The sequence below is a fragment of the Lotus japonicus genome, chromosome 6 (assembly GCF_012489685.1).
Source record: "Lotus japonicus ecotype B-129 chromosome 6, LjGifu_v1.2".
In the NCBI taxonomy this organism is placed as follows: domain Eukaryota; kingdom Viridiplantae; phylum Streptophyta; class Magnoliopsida; order Fabales; family Fabaceae; genus Lotus; species Lotus japonicus.
In genome coordinates, this window is record NC_080046.1 from 8,672,108 (window position 1) to 8,684,602 (window position 12,495).

General features: G+C 37.9%; 1 long non-coding RNA gene across 2 annotated transcripts; it reads left to right on the plus strand.

Moving 5' to 3' along the window:
* Positions 1 to 7,440: 7,440 nt before the first annotated feature.
* On the plus strand, positions 7,441 to 11,020 carry LOC130726160 (uncharacterized). 2 transcript variants are annotated; one of them, XR_009014723.1, is made up of 3 exons: positions 7,441 to 9,295; positions 9,383 to 9,433; positions 10,647 to 11,020. It is a non-coding gene; the product is annotated as an uncharacterized LOC130726160 (long non-coding RNA). The 2 variants fall into 2 exon arrangements; XR_009014724.1 differs by having other exon boundaries at positions 7,441 to 9,433.
* Positions 11,021 to 12,495: the final 1,475 nt, after the last annotated feature.

Consider the following 12,495-nt stretch of genomic DNA (forward strand, 5'->3'; position numbering starts at 1 on the left):
GGTTTGTACATTTATAAGTGGCGCCTACTGGCTTTTCCAAGGAGAATATCAAACGGTTTCTTATGGATTTTTGCTGCCCCATGATATATGGTGATGTAAAACCATTGGGCTACCCAAATGGCGGCTTTAAAAATATGCAAGTTTCTCGAGGTAGTTTTAGCCTTTGGATTGATAGGTAAACTAGAGCTTTTACCCGTGCGCTGCACGGCGAAAAAGATTATGAACTTTGTACATGAACAAATTAAAAAGACAACAATCCATTGAAATCCAAATATGAATACGAATTTCATTAAACTTACGAATAATTTGAACTCAAATTGAATATCTTTTGAATAGAATCTCTTCTAAATTCAATAAAGGCACAAAAAATACATAGATATCACTATTAGTTAATTCATCTTGGACTGCCATCTCTTACTTTCTATAATTGAACTTGAAGGGACCTGCAAAAGTAGGAGAATGAGTTATTAATGATTTTCTATTTTTCTTATTCAACGTCTTTTAAAGACTTTATTTATAACCTTCAAGCATAATGAAAACATTTGAAAATAATTCATAATGTTCAAGGGTAAATAGTTTATAACTAACCAATCATATGTTTTGGAATACTTCTTCATATATCACATTTTGAGTGCTATTTGAAACTACTCCTTTGTCATCAACAATGAGAATCTTCAACCCTTTTCTGGATTTAACTCTTGATACTGCTACATATAATTGACCATGCGTGAACACCGGCCGTGGAAGATATAATCCAACATGCGACAAAGATTGTCCTTGACTCTTATTGATAGTCATGGCAAAACAAACAGTTATTGGGAATTGCCGTCGTTGGAATTTAAAAGGGAGGCCAGTGTCGGAAGGAGTCAAGCTCATTCTAGGAATATAAACAGGTTTTCCTGATTATAGTCCTGATAGTGCGGTAGCTACAATAATATAAGGTTTTCCTGATTTTACCCGTGCCCTGCACGGTGAAAAACGATTATGAATTTCTTACATTGATGTTGAGAATGAAAATGAAATCTTAAGACTTGAAATTGAACAGATTTGTTGTGATGAACATAAAATACAATTGAACCAAAATTGAAAACATATCCACAACAATAAAATCTCAATTGAATCCAACAAAAGCACAATATTACAGCAATACAATTCAGCAACAATAAGAGCTTCCTTATGCATTAGAGTTGTTGCTTGTTCTCCCACGTTGAGTTCAAATCTGTTGTATATGCAACAATTTGGAAAATGATTAAAATAAGACAGAAAAAAATACAACATGTTAATTACAATGCGCATGATACAAAGAATTATAAAATATAACATAACAATTCTAACCATTCATATGTTCTGGACTACTTCGTACACGACATTCCGAGGGCAATTAGATACTACCCATTTGTCATCCACAATAAGTATCTTCAACCCTTTTCTAGATTTAACTCTCGATAAGGCTACATATAGCTGGTCGTACGTGAACATATTTTTCATTCAAAATGTTCCTCCTCATGGGAGCTATTAACCTTATAATTTAAATATAAATAATAAATATTAATATATGCATTAATTTATTCTAATCTCAGTTTAAAAAAAATGTCTTCTAATTCGCGCTGCACGGCGAAGTTTGATATTATAATTTAGACATAATCAATATTTTGATTATGAAAAAGTTGAGATATTAAAAATGAAAACAATCATAAGAATGATGATATTTTATAAATATAAATTGTGAAACTCAATTACAGTGTTTTGTATAAATACACTCATTTAACAAATATAAAGATTTAAAAATAAATAAATGAATCAATTGGTAAAAATCTTCATTTACGCACATGAGAGGTATAAAAAAAATTTACTTACAAAGATGAAAATCACCATTGTTTCTTGACGAAGTTTACTACTGTGTTGATTATATCAGTCAATTCATTACTTATAAATAAAACAAAAAAATTGAACAAAATTTCAATCATAATAACGATGAAGTCCTTAAAAAACTTAGATTTACACAATTAAAGAAAAATACTTCTACTCATCATTGCACGGTGAGTTCTCCTATTGTATTTAAGACATCAATCATATACCTTAGTTCCATTGCCGTTTTGATGTCTCATTTTACCCATGCAGTGTAAGAAGATTTATTCTTAAAATTGATAAAGAAAACAATCTACTTAAAAAGTTAATAAATACTTTTTTTCCTTAGTTATTCTATTAGGATTGCAGATATTTCAAAAATATAAGTTGAGACACTCAAGTATAGAATTGTGTACTTTGTTATTCTCTATAAGTTGATTCTATTCGCTAATTTCATTAAAAGAGATTCATGTATAGACAACACTGATTACATTGGTATTTTTTTACACATCGGAAAATGATTACATTGGTTCTTATAACAATGGGTGATCTACCTCCTACCATCTAATAACTACTCTAAACCAAATATTAATTTCAAATACTTCAAGTCTTTCCAACATTTGTCATGAAAGTCCATAGTCTTGAAGTCATTCTCTGGTTCATCAAGCCACATAATTGCTTATATGTTTAAGCATTCATCATTGCAGCAAACCTAAAAAAACAATGAAAAGCAGCATGGACATAAATTAGGAAAAATCCATCTTTGCAAGCCATATTAAACCTCAAAATAGGGGAAGTGAAAAACACTCTATATACAAAGCATAAAGGAATTAAACAAAAGGTATGGGGAAGTGAAAAAAGTGTAGTTAATGGGAAGGGGAAAACGTTTAAGAATAAATGTGGTTCGAAAAACTGTAGAGTTAATGGGTGTTCTGGGAATGAACATTGAAGAGAGGTATAGTACCTAGAGGTAGAGGGATTGTGCTAAGAGAGAATGAGAGTGAGAGAGAGTGCTGAATTTCGAGTGTTATTTCATCCAATGAGCCAAAAGTCCCTTACAATTGGTATCTGCTGCCTATTTATAGAGGTAGTGTTGGGCCCCCATATGCTAGGGTCCTTAATGGGCCGTGTGGGCCTGGCTGAACGAGGCCCAACCCTACTGGCTTGGGGCGCCACCGGGCGGTGTGAACCCTGGGCGTTGCCCCTCTAGGGGCTCGCCCAGTCCACAAGTCCACAAGACACCGAGCTCGAAGCATGAGAGCTAAGTGTGTCTTTAAGAAAACTATAACATAACTGCCTAATGCTTATCCATCGTGTATGCAAAAATCCAAGTCGCCAACATGGCGTGAAAAGATGAAGGGCGAGCGCCCTTGGTCCGCAAGTCCACAAGCTCGAAGCAGGAGAGCGAAGTGTGTCTCCAAAATGTGACCGTCAATCTCTGTCCCCTTGTGATCCCCCTAGCAGGTCGCCCGTTGCCACTTTCCACTTGGTACGACGTTCCTCGGCTGGCGGTTTCGACCAACGCGCAGGAACTATTCCCAAGCTTCTAGTTGCAATAGCTTCCCCGCCTAGAAGATCACCTAGCCACGCTACTTGGCGGGATCAACAAAGAATGTATAAAGCGTGTAGGTCGCCGACATGGCGCAAATGAAACACAAACCGCCAATAGCGCAAGGAAATACGCAAATACATGAATCTCCGATTGACGCGGGACCTAGAAAGATGGTGTACAAACGCCTACAAGATTAAGGAGTCGTGGTGGCCCGCCTCATATGACGTGACTCGCTGAATAGAAGCTGGCTCGCCTGGTGACATGGTCTCCCGCCAATCTCTCCCGCATCCGCCCCTCGTAGCATCTTCATGGATCAAGTTGCTTCCTGGGCGAGTCCCCTAATATGGTGAAGGGACTCAACCAGTCCACAAGACACCGAGCTCGAAGCATGAGAGCACAATGTGTCTTCAAGCTGAAGTCGCCGCCGCATCGTCCCTAGGAGAAGATCCGCCCAGCACGCATGCTCCTTCACTCGCCATAGTCTACAAGTCCACCAGACTCTGTGTCCAAGTCATGAGGAGTAGGAGTGTCCTCACTTGCCGCATCGCCATCACCATTTTGCTTTAGCCTTATAAGAAATTAGTTTGACTTGCTCGCCACTCTCAGCGTAAGGCCGCCACCATTTTGCGGTAGGTCGCTACCCTCATTTTTGGCGGTAGGTCGCGACCCTCTTGCGGTAGGTCGCGACCCTCTTGCGGTAGGTCGCCACCATTTTGCGGTAGGTCGCTACCCTCATTTTTGGCGGTAGGTCGCGACCCTTTAGCGGTAGGTCGCCATCCTCTTGCGGTAGGTCGCGACCCTCTTGCGGTAGGTCGCCACCCCTAGCGTGAGGTCGCCACCCTTTTGGCGACTTTTGTGTGTCTAAAAACTGAGTCTTACAGGTCGCCACCCATAGCGTTTGGTCGCCACCCTTTGGCATGAGGTCACCACCCTAGCGGTAGGTCGCCACCCTTGGTGTGATCGTCCCATTTAGGGACTCAAAGTGCTTTGGGTTCCAATGGCCAATTGGATTACCAAAGCGGTGCTCAGTAGAATGGGCAATTTGTACCCCACACATCGCCAATGAATCCGGTTGTTACGTGGGCTTTTCCGGGGCTAATTTAGTTCATCGTGAAACTTGTTTCACTTTGTAACTAAATCGCGCCATCAGGAGCTTGTCCCACCCAATAACAAACCGCTTATGGAAGAGTCTTCCAAGTTTCACAAAACTTTAATGGTGTGCCTCAATTCACCCACTCTTTCTCTTTGATCCGATTTGCTCCTCTCTGTCTGAATCAAAACCAGTGAAGACAATATAACTTCTAATACCAACTTCAAAATAAGAAAATTAGGAAATACAACAACTGAGAAGGGAATCAAATGAAAGATGGAGGAAAAGTTTGAAGGAATTGGAAAATTTGTTGGCCAGCGATCTTAACCATAGCAACGCTTTACTCGCCAAACTTCCATGGCCAAAACAAAACGTGCCCACCAGAATTCCGCCGCCGGAGTAAAACGTGCTTGCTAGATTCCCACGCCAACGACATTCTCTCGCCGTCGAACTCCATCGCCAACAACACTAGCTCGCCGCCTACCTTCAAAACGTGCTCGCCAAAGCCAACACGTGCTCGCCAAAGCAAACGTGCCCGCCAGAATTCCAACGTCTCGGGATTGGCTCTGCTCCTCATGTATTGTGCTCTGGACAGATTCCTCGCCTTTGTTCTTTTCTTCGTCATTACCGATCTGCTCTCCCTTGCCTACATGCTTCCTCGATCTGAAGCTTCACCTCTGTTGACGTTCTTCATTGTCGGTCTGAACCGTGTTGCTCCGATCTGCCATCGCTGGATGCGCCTTCACGCTGAATCTCGATCTGTCATTCTCTCGTGAACGCACCTTGTTCTTTCCCCTCCGCCTTGCCACCGATCTGAAACTCCTCCTTTTATCGCTGCTTGGGCGACGTGTCGCCCTTTTCCAACTTCGCGCGCTTTCTTTTGAAAGCGTCGTCCTCCTCATCAAGAATATAAGTGCTGGCGCGAGCACGCATCTCCTCCATCGAACGCGCCGGCTTACGTGTCAATTTGCTGTTCAACCCTCCCGGTAGCAAACCGTTTTTAAATGCTAAAGCACAAGCTCGAGGCTCCTCGTCCTCAACCTTGACCGACGCTGCGCTGTACCTTGCCATGTACTCTTTCAGTGATTCTCCTTCTTGCTGGCGAATATTATATAGGTCGTTGATCGTCACCGGCTGATTCTTATTCGCCGAGAATTGCACTAGAAACTTGGATGAGAAGTCTCTGAAATTTGAAATCGATCCGCGCGGCAAAGTTGTGAACCACGCCATCGCCGTCGATTTGAACGTCGATGGAAACATCCTGCACTTCACCGCATCTGACGCCGCAATTATCACCATCTTCGTATTAAAATACAGAAGATGATCCTTCGGATCGGAATCTCTGCTGTAAGAATCCAGAACTAACGTTTTCATGTTATCCGGAATCGCCACACTCTCGACATCTTCCGAGAACGGACGGAACTCAGCCACGGAATCTGCTTCTCTGCTTCCATCATCTCGCTGCTCGCGACGGTAGAAATCTAACTGAGCCTGTAGATGCTCATTCCGCTGCTGGATGTTGCCAATGCTGCACATCAAATGGCGCCATTGCTCCTGTGTCACCGCCGGTTGTTGTTCCGGAGCAGGTGAATTCTCTGGTGAGCGCTCCAGAGATCCCACCTGTGAAGGCGATGGAGGAGGTGGTGGTACAGGAGGTGATGGAGGAGGAGAAGGCGATTGTACTCCTGTCGTTCGTACCGGAGAATCCAGGACCACACGATGAGGCCGCCGAGGCGGCGAAATCCGCTGTCGCATTGGTGAATGATGTTGCCTCCTGCGTCGAGTCTCCATCCAAACCAGAAACGATGCAAACTCGATCGGAAAACCAATCACTAGTTCCAGAGAATTCACCTGTGAAGGCGATGGAGGAGGTGGTGGTACAGGAGGTGATGGAGGAGGAGAAGGCGATTGTACTCCTGTCGTTCGTACCGGAGAATCCAGGACCACACGATAAGGCCGCCGAGGCGGCGAAATCCGCTGTCGCATTGGTGAATGATGTTGCCTCCTGCGTCGAGTCTCCATCCAAACCAGAAACGATGCAAACTCGATCGGAAAACCAATCACTAGTCACAGAATCAAAATCAGAAAACCAGAGAACTGCCTAATCACAATCAGAGGTAACTTCATGCACAATCAATCCACGTGAATGGGAGTAGAAAGTTTACAGTCCCCACAGACGGCGCCAAATGTTCTGGGAATGAACATTGAAGAGAGGTATAGTACCTAGAGGTAGAGGGATTGTGCTAAGAGAGAATGAGAGTGAGAGAGAGTGCTGAATTTCGAGTGTTATTTCATCCAATGAGCCAAAAGTCCCTTACAATTGGTATCTGCTACCTATTTATAGAGGTAGTGTTGGGCCCCCATATGCTAGGGTCCTTAATGGGCCGTGTGGGCCTGGCTGAACGAGGCCCAACCCTACTGGCTTGGGGCGCCACCGGGCGGTGTGAACCCTGGGCGTTGCCCCTCTAGGGGCTCGCCCAGTCCAATGGGGAAACGAACAGGCTTTTAATCACAACCGTTGGTGAACACACAATCAATGCTATATAAAACAAACAATTTATAAGCAAAACAAAAAAAATCTGGGTAAATAAAACAGGTTTGATAATGTTAAGTTAATAAAATAGGAATACATAGCATAATAAAGAAAGAAAAATTAAAGGAAGAGATAGAAACAAAGTTAAAACCATTTATTGTTAATGCATACATTCAACAACAGAGAAAAGGAAGAGATAGAAACATTCAATTAATAATATCGGGGCCCCAAACGGGGCAGTCCCCACGGGGATCCCCATATGCAGGTAGAAATTGTCATCCCTAATCAAAATACACTAAAGGTCTTCTTCTCTTAATCTTATCCAATGATATGGGAGAACTACTAATTATATGTACATAGCAGTAATCACATCATAAGAAGGACTTCAAAGACCAATACATCAAAGCTTTAGCAAATACCTGCAAGTATAACGAATTCAATTAATAATATTTCAGCGAAAACATTTCTAATCTGGTCAATCAATCAAAGCAATCTACAATGAAAAACAATGTCCAAATTCAATCTTTATATGATAGATATAAGATTTATACCATAATGAGAAGGATTAAAAGAAAAATACGCACATATCAATGATCATATCAGAAAAATCTCAATGATATCTATTATTGATTTCATAAGTTGACATCTGGATCTAAAAAATCAAACCACTAAAGGGACAATGAGTTGATATCTATATTTCTGTTGGAAGACTCCTTGTTCATATTATTGTGGAAACAATTTGCATAACAATATTAGCAATGACAAAGGAAGAACATGGAGATTAGTATTAGATCTAGATGCACATATATCCCAAATTCCAGCAAAATTTAATCATTTTGCTGCCATGTGTAGTGAGTGCCCTTTACCCTTTCTAAAGGGTGCTAAATCCAGTTCTCTTGTGACAATCTTACCATTTTTCTTATGTTGAATTGTGGATTGGAAAAACGTCTACAAATAACAGCCAATGAAAGCATGAAATAATTATAGATAAAACAAAACAATCAATAAAAGAAGATGAGATCGAATATTAAGAATTAGGACCCAAAATCCAAAATAATCAACAACTGAAATAGTCAATGTTTCAAAGGATAGTATTTCACAATTTACATTCTACTAAAAAATGAAACATGAAGAAGCAGAGAACTGAGGTCAATTACATCAGCCAGACAAAAGTGACAAATCTAGAGTATTACCAAATTTAAGAGTTCAACCAGAATCCCTCTCACTCGTGACCAATGCCTGAATAAAACTTTGTGCAGCATGAGTTTGCTCTGGTTCCAGAAATTACAATTTTAGTTTCCACTTTCCACAGCTACAGGCTTTGGATCAGTAATCAAAATCTTCACATTGGAGATATGGAGTATTACAACCTAATCAGATCAGAATACACAAAAAAATCAAAACCCAAAAAAATAAAGATGATAACTCTGGAAAACTTCAATGTCAAACTCCCATCGAGCCACTACGCAAAGATTTCCATGTAAATAGTTCCACAGCAAAACCCTGTCAACCGAAATTCGATATCAATTATGAGAATATTGGAATCAAAGAAACACAACTGCTTCCCCCACTCATTATTTTATTATATTTTATTCAATCCATCCTCACTAATCTCTCCCTCCCACTATCTCATTAATGCTTTTTCTTTCTCCCACTACTTCCCTCATTAATTTCGAATATGAATGACTTCACTCACTATCCATTATCAATGTGACTAATCAATGACTTTCTCCTCAACAAACTCTCATCACTACATAACTCAACCCAATATGTTTTATCATTTTTCCTCATTCCAATTAATCTCTTCCATCTATTCCCTTAATCAATAACCCTTTTGAAAATTTAAATTTAAACTTGCTCTTCCCAATCAAGCTGTAATCCAACCGTACACCATCCACTGCTTTGGAAACACGCACCACATTCAATCTTCTTCCAAGCTCCCACACAAGCTTTTAAATCTTCTTCCATCCCAAATCACCACACAAGCTTTTTCTCTAGCATTTTTTGGATTCAATTTCTCTGATTCAATTTCACGCCAACAAGAAAGAGAGTGCATCATAGAAATTGAACCAAAACACCCTAATCCCAAATCACCATGCCATAGAAGCAGAATTTCCCTTCTCCTCTCGAAGATCCACCCACCGCGTCTTCCTCCTCCGGTTCAAATGAAGAACATCAACCTCTGTCTCAAGAAAAACACGTAGAAGAAGAAGGAAAAAAAAAAAAGCTTCGTCTTCTCTGCAACCCGATTCCAAAACCCCTCGCGATTTCAGTTGCGCGTTACTATAATTTTACTCATCATTGTCTGCTTCTTTTTCTTTTTCTTTGTGTTTTGGTTACATATTTCCCCTGTTTGCAGGGATTGTTAGAAATGATTCCCAGGGTTTGTTAGACCAGCTTCCATTTTAAGGTATATTTATCCCAAATTGTGAGCAAGTGATTTTTTCCATGAGCCCATTGGTGATGCATCTCATAAATATGAAATTTCAGTTCTTTTCCAGAAGTTTAAAACATTATATGACCAAGTGTTTTGTTCATCATTTGCAGACCATGGATAACAGTTTTGAGAAATTTCTTTTCAATTGGCTCTAACAATTATGAAGGCATTTTTTTCATGGAATTTGATTAGCAATTTTTGGCAGAAGAACTTAATTTTTTAAGCTTTTCCATATTAACTTGAGTTTATAACATAACGGTTTAATGTTTCTAACATCTCTCATGTTATGCAAATTTCAATTTGTTTGAATTAAATGGTCTGAAAATATATGTATATTTGTTCAAGAGGCAATTTTGGTTTGCAAGTACTCAAAAGCTAGAGAGGTTTCAAAGAAGATTCTACTTATTCTTTTTACCATCTTTAATTTATGTTACCCCTATATTGAACTCATACTGAATAGTAGAACTGTTTACTAATGCTTGCTGCTTAGTTAATATTCTATCTGTCGATTAAACTGGCTTCAAAGGTAGTATTTTTGATGAATACAGGATGTTATCTTTGATGTATACCGGATATTTGAATCCACAACCTCTACTAAGTAAAAATTTCATCAAGGGCTCCTAAATAGGAAGCAAAGTCAAGGGGGAACAATGTAATATCTTAAATTAATTGTATTCAGAGTAAAAATCTTGCATAATTGGCTTCATTCACTTCCTCTTTAATGTACTGTAGAGGGTAAGTTATTAATTCAGTTTGGCTTGCCGGAATAAAAAAAATCACGTCGGCAATGGCATGATATTACCTATGATGGCTATGGGAGATTTATATGACTTTAGTAGAGATTATAGTGTTTGAGTCTAAAAGACTATTTCCCCATATTGGTTAATCTTTGGAACTTGGATTCATGCTTCAATTAGGAAGTGAAAACTGAACTCCATTCAAGGTAGTATCTTTCATGGCTTTTCTTTGTAGCAACCTTTACCTGTCACGGCTCTTATCTGATTGATGTCTACGACACACTTAGCAAGCCTTTGTCAATAGGGATTTATTAAGTATTAATATTTCAATGTGAATATTCAACATTAATGAAGCTTCATTTCAGTAGTGATACACAGGCTTCATCTTTCCCTATTTTCTTTTACTTTTTGGATTTGAAATCTAGCATTTTTTCGTTTTTTGGCTTCAGCCCTTGCAGACATAGTTAGATGGAGAAAGGAAGACGAATAGAGGAATGACAAGAGTTTGCTGCCATGATGAATGCTTTAACATAGAAGCACTTACGTGGCTTGATGAATGAACCAGAGAATGACTTCAAGACTATGGACTTTCATGGCAAATGTTGGAAAGACTTGAAGTATTTGAAATATTAGATTTTGAGTAGTTATTAAATTGCAGGAGGTCGATCTTCCATTGTTGTATTTTGGTTTTCTTTTTTCTTTTTTTTTGACAATGAAAAGCTAGGATCATTTAAACTCAATTATTTCTTTAAGAACCAATGTATAGTTTGGGCTATACATGAACCCTTTTCAATGAAATTAGCCGTGCAGGGTCTTTGCTCCATGTGTTATGCCTCAGCTTCATTAATTTCACAGTGACGAGTTCTAGCTAAGAATCATAAATGCTTATTAACATAGGATACTATATCACGAAGTAATTAACTTTTGTTTCAAAAATGTAATTAACTTTCATCATTTGAGATTCTACTCTGTTGTAGCACATTAAAGCAAATTGAATGGTTAAAGGATACTATAAATTTTCTTTAATTAAATTATTATTTAACAAAAAAAATTTAATTATAAATATATAAACACTATAATCTACTTTCATTTTTTGTTTCAAATTACACGGTAAATATCGTATGGAGATTATAAAATATTTGTTTAAATTATAGGATTTCAAGCTCCTACAAGGAGGAACGATCATGAAAATACTTTCATGTAATAATTAATAGAAAAATTTGTTTTGATAAAATTTATGTACTTTACAATTTGATGTCATGTTAAAAGACTATATATAAAAGTTTAGTCTACTTTCAATTTTTTTAGAATTTTCAAGGTAGTAAACTTCCACGGGAAATAACATTTTACATGAAAATACTTTTAAGTTAAAATAAATAGAAAAATACTTTCATATGAGTTTTTTGCTTTCTTTAAGTACATTATTAAGTTATATTTATTAAGTCCCAGTCCCTCTTCTCTTCTCTCACCCACTATCTCACCCTCTTCGTTTTCTTTCTCCCACTATCTTCCTCATTAAATTCACATCAATCTATTCTTTTGTCTTCTCCCGTTAGAAATTTTGAAATATTTTATGTTTACCATATCCAGACCATTAATGCTTCCTCTATACATAACATTCATTGGGAAACTACACCACCTTGAAGTTTCAATCTTTTCAATAAGCTTTTATCGGATTCAAATTCTAAGTTGAAACTCCTCACGGTGCAAAACCCTCCCTTCTCCGCATCACTTTCCCTTGAACCCTCTCTCACTCTCTAAATTCATCAGTAAAGCGATTTAAAAAAGTTATAAGAGTGAAAACATATTCTATAGATATTAAAATTTTTAAAATGATTATATCTTACTTGGACTGCAAAATTACGTAATAAAAATACAAAGCACGAGAATGAACATTTTACAATTAAATATATTAAGATTTTTATTACTAGAAGAAATCGGCACTTCAAAGTTATTATTTTTTAATAATAACTAATTATCTAAAAATTAAAAACAATTTTATGATAAATTCCAGTAACAGTGTATTATTATTTTTATTGATAGTTTAAAATATATTATTGGCATTAATGCATATATAATATATATTATTTATATTTAAATTACAAGAGTAATGACTCCCACGGGTAGCAACATTTTGAATGAAAATACTTTCACATAAAATTTAATATACAAATAAATTTTAATAAGTTATCACTGGTTTACAATATACTTTTAATGCTAAATTTGTACAACATAATAATACAGTCCACTTTCATTTTCACTACAAATTGGAAGGGTAAAATTCTCCTACGAGGATGA